Source organism: Puma concolor, chromosome B4 (genome assembly GCF_028749965.1).
Source record: "Puma concolor isolate L17-30 chromosome B4, mPumCon1.1.hap2, whole genome shotgun sequence".
In the NCBI taxonomy this organism is placed as follows: domain Eukaryota; kingdom Metazoa; phylum Chordata; class Mammalia; order Carnivora; family Felidae; genus Puma; species Puma concolor.
Window position 1 is genome coordinate 42,666,363 of NC_141673.1, and position 11,663 is coordinate 42,678,025.

Below are 11,663 nucleotides of genomic sequence, written 5' to 3' on the forward strand. Positions count from 1 at the left end.
GTGGTTTTGCCCTTTATATTAAAAAAATGCCAACCGCTGTTATAATAAAATTGTAGCAGCAGTACTGGGTACAGAGAGTAAACTCTAGCCATGAGGAATAGCAGAAATGACAAGGGCATTCATTTCATCAGGATGCCACAACAAATCATTATAAACTGGGTGGCTTAAACAACAGAACTTTATTCTCTCAGAGTTCAGGAGGCCACAGATCCAAAATCAAGGTATTTGTAAGGACCGATTTCTCTGGAGACTCTTTTCTTTATTTATGAAAAAAAATTTTTTTTAATGTTTACTTACTTTTGAGAGAGAGAGACAGCAGGAGAGGGACAGAGAGGGAGAGGGAGACATAGAATCTGAAGCAAGCTCCAGGCTTCAAGCTGTCAGTACACAGCCTAATATGGAGTTCAAACCCATGAACTGCGAGATCAGGACCTGAGCCAAAGTGGGACTCTTAACTGACTGAGCCACGCAGGCTCCCCTCCCTGGAGGTTCTGAAGGAGAATTGATTCATGGTGGCTGCCTGCAGTCCATGCTATTCCTTTGCTTGTAGACTCATCATTTCAGTCTCTGCCTCCATTTTCTCATTGCCTTCTCTCTGCCTTCTCCATTTCTATCTCTTGTAGGGACACATCATTGACTTTAGAGCCCATTTTAAATCCACGATGATCTGATCTTGAGGTTTCTAACTTAATCACATCCGCAGAGACTCTTTTTCCAGATAAAGTCACACATTCACAGGTACCGGGGGTTAGGAGTGGGACATAACTTCTGGGTGTACACAATTCAACTTACTGCACCACCACCCATAAAAAATGTTAGCCACCTTGGGGAGGAAGTGCTTGAGGGACTTGGAGATTGCTGTGAATATCACCCACCCACTCTTGAATGTGGCCTTAGGAGACAGTGATTACATAAATATTTAATTTTGACATATAGTTTTTTTACATTTTGTGAACTATATTAAATCCACAGACAACTCTGACTCAGTTTGATGGTCTACATGTAGGAAATATGGGGGATGTAGGCAACTCTGGCCCTAAAAGCAGCAAAGTGAACAAAAGACAGACGAGGAGGAGGAGGAGGAGGGGAAGGAGGAGGAGGAGCCCCGGAGCAGGAATGGGTTCCTGCAGCCTCCGTTGTTGACTCTGACAAGAAAGGCATCATCTTGTTGGAGCTGTTAGCAGCGCAGAGTGAGTTCAGTGAAGTCCTTTCAAGTCTGCAAAAGTCTCTTTTGTCAGACAGCTTTAGTTTTTCATCCCAACTTGAGAATCAGGAGGTGTTGCTGCGCTCTGTGTGTCTCATCTTGTCCTTTGTTTCATTCTCTTCACCAGATTTGAGACTAACACTTAGCAGACAGAACCAGCGGGGGGGGGGGGGGGGGGTGCAGCTCTTATCTCCTTCCCTTTTCCCTCTGCTCAAAATATGTAGTGTTCTGGCCAGAATTCACAAGCAGTGGGGAGAAAGAAGTCAAGTTAGCACACTTTTGGGGAAAAGACTGAGTAGAAAGGACACTTCTCTTATAAGGATTGTGCCTGAATGGCACTAAAACCAGAGAGTTAGGAAATCTGGACTCTTCTCCCGAGAATGGGCAACAGCATTACCTTGAGGATGTCTCAGGGCAGCCCCAGGGCAGTGACAGACGAGACAGTCACAATAGGTGTCAAACTAGTAATTCCCTGTATTGATGTCTTTCTTCTCCATATACCTGGAACAGGTTTGATTTTCCTGGGTGAGCCTCTCTACTACCTTTATGAGCTAGGACAAATCAAGGCCCCGCGCTCTCTTTGAAATCCGTATCACCCTGACTTCTTTCTTCATTCCTCATTCAAGACAAAATTTCCTGCGTTCATTAAATGTAACCTGCATTTGCTGAGTACCCAAGCCTAGTTAAAAAGAGGCGCATAAATGAATAAGTCGTGGGGAAAAAAGGCACAGCATGAAGAGTACGTATAGTCAATGATATTATAATAACGATGTAATGGGGCAGATTGTAGCTACGCTTGTGGTGAACACAGCATGATGTATGAACTTGTCAAATCACTGAGTTGTGCACCTGAGACTAATGTAACTCTACTCAATTTTTTAAAAAGGTCCATAATAGTGATTTTTTTCTTTAAAGAAAAAAAAAGCAATTTTTTCTCTGAACGTACGCTAGGGGAGGTAAAATTTTTCTTCTACCCTCTTAAGGTTTCTGGCTGGGACTAACCTAAGATAGGTTTAACAGGAGAAAAGCAAACACATTTTATTTACATGTACGTGAAAGCCCTCATCAAAAAAAAAAAAAAAAAAAGAAGACCCCAAGAAACAAGGAGACCTAAGTGCTTACATACCAGATTGAACAAAGGGTAGCAATTGTGGAAAAGTAACTAAAATATATGAGGAGATGAAAGGAAGCTAAGTTATTTCAGCTGCCCAGACACCCTTCTCTGGTGATCAAGAATGTTTCTTCCTCCTGGCACAAGGAGGGCGCCTTTCTCTTGGGAATTTTCTGTCGAGCTTTCAGGGAAAAAAAAGGCAGGTCAGAGTGTTCTTCTTCCAACTGCTGTTTTCAAAGGCCTTTAACTTCAAATAATTGATACGTCAAAGCAGCATATTTTGGGGCGGCATGCCCTGAACTTTTCAGTACCCACCTGTTCTGCCGGAACAATAGTCCCTTTCACATTTCTTGTATAAAATTCCAGCGTACTGTGAATCACAGGCTAATGCACAGGCCTGGGAGTCAGGGACCTGAGTTGGGTCTCAGTTCCACCACTTACGAGCTAAGCAGTTGGTTTTCCTAAGCCTCCTTTTCTCCACTGATAAAGTGGGGGTAAGAACATTCTTAAGGTACGGAAAAGAGTTCTAGGAAGCCGGAGACGGCTGTCATCAGAAAGGCTTGACTGCGAGGTTGACTCTTGCCTGGCGTCTGGGAACTTGTCTGGTGTTTGGGAAGGTTCCCACTGTTCCCTAAATGATAAGTGTGGTTCATTTTGCCTACACTGTCTGTAAAATAATGTGGTTTAGGACAAACCTCTGCTTTTCTTCCAGGAGTCTGGAATTATGTATGGAATATGATGGGCAGAGGGTGCCTACATGACCAGCCCCCCGATAAAAATTCTGAGACTGAGTCTCTAATGAGATTCCCTCACACTTCACATGTATAGTCACAATTCAGTGCTGGGGGAATTAAGCACAGCCTGTGTGACTTTTGGAAGCTTACACATGGTTTTCTCCACATTTACCCCCGGGTCGTTTCTCTTTACTGATTTTGGTTTGTATCCTTTTACTGTAATAAAGCTGAGCCTTGAGTAAGATTGTATGCTGAGTCCTGTTGTCCTCCTAGTGAGTCACTGAAACAGGGTGTGTCAGAGGGAGGATGGATTTGAGGACTCCTGTCTTTGTTCAGGCTGCTATAAGAAAATACCAGAGAGGGACACCTGGGTGTCTCAATGGGTTGAGCACTGGACTCTTGATTTTGGCTTAGGTCATGGTCTCATGGTTCTTGAGTTCAAGCCCCATGTAGGGCTCTGTGCTGACAGTGCAGAGCCTGCTTGGAATTCTCTCTCTCTCCTCAATCTCTCTGCCCCAAACCCCACTCATGCTCTCTCTCTCTAAATAAATAAAGAGAAAGAAAGAAAGAAAGAAAGAAAAGAAAGAAAGAAAGAAAGAAAGAAAGAAAGAAAGAAAGAAAGAGAAAGGAAGAAGAAAGGAAGGAAGGGAGAGAGAGAGAGAGAAAGAAAGAAGGAAGGAAGGAAGGAAGGAAGGAAGGAAGGAAGGAAGGAAGGAAGAAAGAAAGAAAGAAAGAGAGAAAATACCACAGACTGGGTGGTTTATAAACAACGAGAATTTATTTCTCACAATTCTGGAGGCTGGGATGTCCAAGATCAAAGTGCCACTATGGTTGTGCTCTGGTGAAGGTGCCCTTCCTGGTTCATAGCTGGTACCTTCTCTCTGTGTCCTCACATGGTGGAATGGATTAGGGATCTCTGGGGTCTCTTTTATAAGGCACTATTCCATAGGCCCTAACTAACCAATGGGCTACTTATAACCAGGCCCAGTAACCAAAAAAGGGAAAATTGCATACCCACCTCAAAATGTCCGTAGGCTCCTTTATAAGGCACTAATCTCATTCATGAGGGTTCCTTCATGACTTGAGCACATCCCTCAGGCCCCACCTGCTAACACTATCACCTTCAGGGGCTAGGACTCCATTTTAGCAATCTCCTGGGAAAACTCCCGGGCTCCTGTTTCTCTCCTCTTCTCTCCCCTTCTCTTCCTGTTCATCAGAAAGGTCCAGGACCCACCTGGGGGAGGGTCAGGAAGCCAAACCCATCAGGTGAGAATTCTCTGTGACGCAGGGGGGAAAGGAAGTAACAGGGATCTTCCAAACATTATTTTTCTTCTGACACACACCCAAATTAGTGTTGTCCATTTCAAAGTTGTTGACTTGAGACTCTCCCCCTCTTTATTGCCAATGCCCCAAACACTTTGGGATATTCACTTTTGGAACTGGCTTACAAACCACTGAGATGGAAATCTGTATCCCTTTCTGATCACATTCCATAGACTAGAGCTCCCACCTGGCACCCCTGCGGCTGTCAGGATTTACCTCTTTAATTGTCACAGGCCTCCACTGCTCTGAGATGAGAGAACTGACTGGCTCAGGGCTGGCCTTAGGCCTACTGGTGACAGTCAACAATGCTCAGGGGTCCCTGGCTGTAGACACAGGTAGGTACAGGAGAAGAGTGAAAGAGAAAAAAAGAAAAGAAAAAACACAGAGAGAAGAGGAAAACAAAATGGAAGAGAGGAAGTAAATGCTTCTTGAAAGTGGAGGAACAGTTTGTGACTCAGATTCTCCAACCTCTGAATGCAGTCAAGTCTGTTACTTTGGTTTATAGCAGGTTCCCAGCCACCTGGTGGAAGGCGCTGGGGGCAGGTGGGAGGACGAGGTGGGAGGGTGTGAAGAGGGACTGCCCAGAGACACCAGCTTTGAGTTTTATTATCCACTAAGAAGGTGCTCTGTTGAGGATTAAACTTTGCTCTCAGAAAGTGAGGCTATCAAGCAAGCTACTCAATCTATCAATAGAGAAATCAACGTGTCCTTTCTTTTCAAAGTTCTGAAGCCATTATCTGTGGTGTGACAGATGACTACAATAGAATTCATTGTCATAACACAAATGGTGGGTTAAGGGATGAATGAGGGAACTGAGTGGGTGGACAGGCCTATTATAACTAAGAATACAGTTTGATTAATAGAAGGAAAGGCTGAAGAGCAAAAAAAAAAAAAAAAAAAAGAAAGAAAAGAAAAAAAAAGAAAAGAAAAAAGGAGTAGGGAGAGTACTTAAAAATAGGGAGAAAAATTGATGTAGAGAACTTTAAGAAATAGGTTAACAATGTGCATAATGATATAAAAAGGGAAAAAATTCATGCTCACTCCTTTTTTTTTCTCACCCCCACTTCTAAATTTCACTGATGGAATAGGCAAAAATCCCACCTACATGTGGCTGCAGTGTGTGTGTGTGTGTGTGTGTGTGTGTGTGTGTGTACATGTGTGTATAAAAACAATTTAGGGGTGTCTAGGTGGCTCAGTCGGTTAAGTGTCTGACTTCAACTCAGGTCATGATCTCAGGGTTAGTGAGTTCAAGCCCCACATTAGGCTCTCTGCTGTCTGTGTTTAGCCGGCTTTGGATTCTCTGTCTCCATCTCTCTCTGCCCCTCCCCTGCTCTCTCTCTAACACTCTGTCTCAAAAAAAAAAAACTAAGTTACTGAGTTAAATATCCAGTGCTATTTCACACCATACCTTTGCCTCCAGAGTGTAAAATAAGTTAGGTGCTAATGACGGACCCCAAAGTTACTACTGAATAACTTTTACCTTTACCTTTAATAAAAGTTTTGAAAACAAAAACATATAGTGCACCTGTACAAAATCTTTTTGGAATTTTTTTCATCTTTTCGTTCCATAACTGACCCCCAGGAGTAAGCTGTCTGAGGAATTAATGTGAATATTTTGACATCTTGCATGTTATTATTTGAGTTTTTTAAAGATAGTTTTGTTGGGGCACCTGGGTGGCTCAGTTGAGTGGCTGACTCTTGATTTTCCCTTAGGTCGTGATCCCACGGTTATGGGCTTGCTGAGTGTAGAGGCTGCTTGAGATTCTCTCTTCCTCTCTCTCTCTCTCTCTCTCTCTCTCTCTCTCTCCCCCCCCCCCACCGTTCTCCTCTGCTCACACACACTCTCTAAAAAGTAAAATAAATAAAAAATAAAGATAGTCTTTGCTTTTGAATCAGGGATGTTGAAATCCCTAGGAAAAATCAAGAGATTACTTATTATTTATAAATAGATGTGTCCTATTATTATTATACACAACATTTTAATATAGGAGATGTGTTTTTATAGAATAGTTTGAAACCAGGGTCACTTGGCAAAAATAGATTTTACAAAAGAGTAAGAAGTGGTAATCTAATGATAATTGAAAAACAAATTGTTCTTGGTGGATATAACATATGCTTGCGTTTTTTAAAATTAATCAACTAGATATCTTAAGAGGGATACAAAAGATTGCAAAAGGCTCATACATACATTAAAATGTTTATCATTGGCTTTCATTTCATAAAATTAAAATTTCCTTTTTTTATGTTTATTTTATTTTTGAGAGAGAGAGACAGAGACAGAGCATGAGTGGGGGAGGGGCAGAGAGAAGAGGGAGACACAGAATTCGAAAGGAGACTTCAGCACAGAGCCCAACTCGGGGCTTGAACCCATGAACCACGAGATCATGACCTGAGCTGAAGTCAGACGTTTGACCTACTGAGGCACCCAGGTGTCCCGAAATTAAAATTTCTAATAGAACTATTAATATGAAAATAAAATTTTAATACTTATTATCTTGGTACCCTTATACAGATGGTTCTCTACTTATGTTCGTTCAACTTAATGATTTTTCAACTTTACGGTGGTGCAAAAGCAATACACATTCTGTAGAAACCATACTTTGAATTTTGATCTTTGCCCAAGCCAGCAATACTGTCTATACTATCTCATGATGCTGGACAGAGGCAGCGAGCCATACCTCCCAGTCAGATTCATGGTCACCAGGGTCAACAATTCACAACCATTCTGTCCTTATACAACCATTCTATTTTTCACTTTCAGAACAGTATTCACTAAATTACATGAGATATCCAACACTTTATGATAAAAATGGCTTTGTGTGAGATGATTTTGCCCAACTGTAGGCTAATGTAAGAGTTCTGAGCATGTTTAAGGCAGGGTAGGCTAAGCTGTGATGTTCAGTAGGTTAAGTGCATTAAATGCATTTTTGACATATGATATTTTCAACTTATGATGGATTTATTGGGACATCAAAGAAGATCTGTACTTAGTTTTGTTATGTTTACCTATAGTATATTACAATTCTGGCTGCATATTAGAATTCTCTGGGGAGTTGTTTTTGTCTTTTGGGTTTAAAAAAAAATCCTGATGCCCAGGCAGCGGCCCAGACCAATAAATCAAAATCTCCCAAGGATGGAACATGGTAGATTGATTTAATATTTATTTATTTTGAGAGAGAGAGAGCACACAAGTAGGGAAGGGGCAGAGAGAGAGAATCCCAAGCAGGCTTTGTGCTGACAGTGGGGCTCAATCCCATGAACCTTGAGATCATGACCTGATCAGAAATCAAGAGTCTGAGACTTAACTGACTGAGCCACCCAGGCGCCCCATGAACATGGTAGTTTTAAAACATCCCAGGTGATTCCAATGTTCTAGCAAAGTTGTGATCCACTCCCTTAAGTAGTCCCTGACCAACCTCATTTTAATCATCGCCTTTGTTAACATCATTCCCTCTACTGCGCTAAAAGGAGAACACATAGCAAATTGTATCATTGCCAGTTAGGTCCTTGTTTCACAGTTTTTTAATCTTCAGTACCTGACAGGTGTTCAATAATGCAATGATAGAATGAACACACAAATTCCCAACCAGGGCTGTGGAGCCAGGTCATCACCATTTTAAAGATAGCAGATTCCTCCAGGGCCTATAGAAGGATGAGGTGACTCATTTAGTTACACTGCACAGCTTTGAGTCATCTGGCACTTGGCCAATCAAAAGTTTCAGAACCTGATGTTTCAGATTCTTATCCAATGGATATTTTTATCCTGGGAACCCGAGTGAGGATACAGCTGACAGAATCAGCCCAGGACTTCTCTTTGGGAAACAGTGGGGAGCCACTGCTGCTCCCTGCTTATGTAACCATATATCGCACAAGGCTGACCCATGGAATGCGATCTGAACATTATTTTTGTCTCCCTCCATCACTATAAACTAAATTCAGTGGAGATAAATTTCTCTTGTCCATGAATCAAGTCTTTCTTGCATCACTCTTGGTGTTAGTCACTTTTAGTTGTAAAGCAGTCTCGTTTTAGAAATTTAATACATTCAGTCTCACATAATAATAAAAAATCCAAAGTTGAAGCTGCGATTAAACCATCACCCTTGTCCAGCCCTGACCTGCTTCACAAGCCTGCAGTGAGGCAGGGTGGGTTGTCCTTCTGTTCTCTCCTTTCTCCTAGTTCACCTGAGCTACCTGTGATTGGGGTCAAAGCAGGAAGTTCACTTGGCTGAACCTGGCACTAGTTAAAGATGGAATCCCTGGATGGGGCTGGCAGGTGGTCACAGTTGATTCTTTACTCATGTGGGGATTTTGTGGGTTCTCCACAGGTTTCTTGTTGAGTTCCTTGCTCTTGTAGCTCCCTTGACCTGAGATGTGTGATCTCCATTCCTGGTGACCACCACACCTGTAAAGAAGAGGCTGTTTTAGCTGAGGTCTCTGTGACCCTCCAGACAGCCTTATTGGACCAAGAAGACCCCCATACTAGTCTCCTTCGTGACCCACAGTGATCCATTCTGCCTTCATGTGGTCCTGGCCTGCCCACCATCTGGGGTCAGAACATCTCTGTGCAGCAACACCCTCCTGGCTCCATTGAGTTGGTTGCCTTTAGATCTCCAAGGTGAGAGTCAGATACCATTCACAGGCCACTTGGAATTTCTCAGAGTTCAGCGAGGGACCAGTTCTCCTTGTCTCTCAATCACAGGGAACACTTCAAAGCTGTCCAAGTAGTTGCCCTGAAGGCTTCATCTGCAAAACCCACCCCCACTTTCTAGGAGGTACACTTCTGCTATCCTAGATCAATCTTTCTAGAAGCTGAGCCTGAAATGGGGATTCTTGTTCAAGTGATTTACTGAAACGTTGTTCTCATTACAAGAGGAACAAGAAAAACAGGATAAAGCTGGGGGAAGGGTGAAGGTAAGCAAGAACATGACTCCAGCTGGAGACTAGTTTAGATCTGATCCCAGAGGAAAAACCCAAAACTATAGCTCGAAGTGTGTCACAAAGATAATCCCCCCTTGAGGCAAGGAGTTCAGTTTCCATCCTCCTTCTAGTTAGGCCAAAGTTTGCTGAGGTGCTCAGGGTGGGAGTGTGCAGGCTGCAGGTGTTGTCTGGCTGAGGGCCATTCTCCAGGGAAGGAGGCAGCTGGATGTTGTTATGAGTGGGGAAGCACGGTGGGCCAGTGGCCAAAGGCATTAATAATATCCTCTACACCTACCCTAGTCCCTGTGTCTAAAGATATATTTTCCTCCTCAATCTTCATCTCCTGGAGCAGTTCAAGGATTATGGAACAGACTCTTGGAGACCTTTCCTTTTATTTATTTATTTTTTTAACTTTTATATATTTATTTATTTATTTTGAGAGAAAGAGAGTACGAGCAGGCGAGGGGCAGGGAGAGGGGGAGAATCGCAAGCAGCCTCGGCGTTATAAGCACAGAACCGGACACAGGGCTTGAACTCCCTGAGCCACTCAGGTGCCCTGAGACATTTCCTTTTAAATGCACTAATTGGGAGGGGGAGTGACTGTTTCATTCACTTTGATATCTGATACCTACCATCTTGGCTCTCAGCTGAAATAGAACCAGGAAAAGTTCCGTTCTAACATTCTCTCCCTCTGAAGAGTGTTCAGGTGTGTGTTTTATACCAGAGACCACAGAGCTCAACACCTTCATTCTAGAAGACGGAGCCCAGAATGGTGAGTGAACTCAGAACCATGTATAGCAGCTTTCCTGGTAGCTACGATGGAGTTGTGTTCTTCATATTCTTCCTCTTCACAGACCCCACTTGAGAGATGGCCGGTGAGAGTAGGGTTCTGTCCTTGAAGTAGAATACAGTCAGCTAGAACAAACTCATGACTTTCTCACAAAAGAGCAAGCACATTAAGTAAACTGGACTTACAAGCCACAGAGAACAGCTTTTAGTGTATTCATGACTATCCTGGGTCAAGAACAGTTTTTTGGAAATCTTACCAAGGCATTCAGGGACCGCAGTGAGAGTAACAGAGAGGAGAAACCTTGATCCAGGGTGGCAGTATATCACGCATATCCTGAAGAAGCCCCGGGGATAGAAAACACTCACTCCAGAGAAGCCACAAAATGGCTGAAGTTAATCAGGGGTGAGGAGAAATGTGTGGAGCTGACAGAATCAGCTGGCTTCCCATGCCCATTTCTTCCCTTTCCCCCATTTTACAAAGAAGAGCCCCATAGTCTAGCCTGGCAATAACCAACCAGGACTGAGTGATGCTGGCAACCTAGTCCCACAGCCAGCCAGTTTGATCAATCTCACCCCCCTGGTTGGGCCCCTATAGGTAACTAACTGGATTTGTGACTTCTCAGTTATGATATTTATCCAGAGTCATATAGCTCGTGACAGATTTGGGTAGGGGCCCATGTCAAAATTAAAACTTAGTAGGCACAGACAGGAAAATTATAGAGGGGCCAACACTATACATTCCCCCACCCCCTGCCCCGGTCCATCAGTAGTGTTTGATGTTGAACTGAATTGGGATATGTATTTAGCCAGGCTGGAAAAACACAATTCCAGTGAATGTAATGAAGGGACATGAGATGGATAGTAATCCAAACTGGTCTGCAAGATGTGAGAGTTCAGAGTCTTGTGGCTAAACCATTGGTTGGCATTAGAACCATTTGGTATGAATTAGCAAGGCCCCAGGGCTGGTCGTGAGGAGTAGGATCCATTCCCAGTTTGGAAGCATGAGGCATTGGTCAGAACAAGGCAGAACTCAATCCTGGAAGAAGAGCTGTGAGATCAGGAAGATCGAAGGTCAGGATAATACTATGAGGACATTGCTAAGCCTGGGACCTAGTCAGAGAGCACCTCAGAGGTGGCTGACCTTTGTCAGAGCCACCTGAGCTCTGCAAGTTCTTCCTTGCTGAGGTCCTAGAGCTTGGGGTGGGGGCTGGAGGGGTCCGCTGAGAGCTTAGCAAGGAGACAGGAGTGTTTCAGGGTCAGGCAACCAAGCCAGTGACACTCTTCCTACCAACCTCTTTGGCATCTCACCCGCTATTTTTCATTCACCTGCAAACTCAACCTTCACAGGATTAGAAAACTGCCCTGAACCTTCACTACGTCTCTTCTCATATTTATAAATGCCACAGTTGGAACAAAACAAAGGGCGAATCCTGAGAATTCTTCAGCCTGGCAGCAGGTGGAAAAACGAGCTCTCAATGCTGTCAAATACCATGTGAAACCCCAATGGCGCTCGGCAGCTGTTGCTTTCAGTGGGCACTAAATTTGATGAAATGACCCAGTTGGACAAAAAGGGGAGAAAATAAGT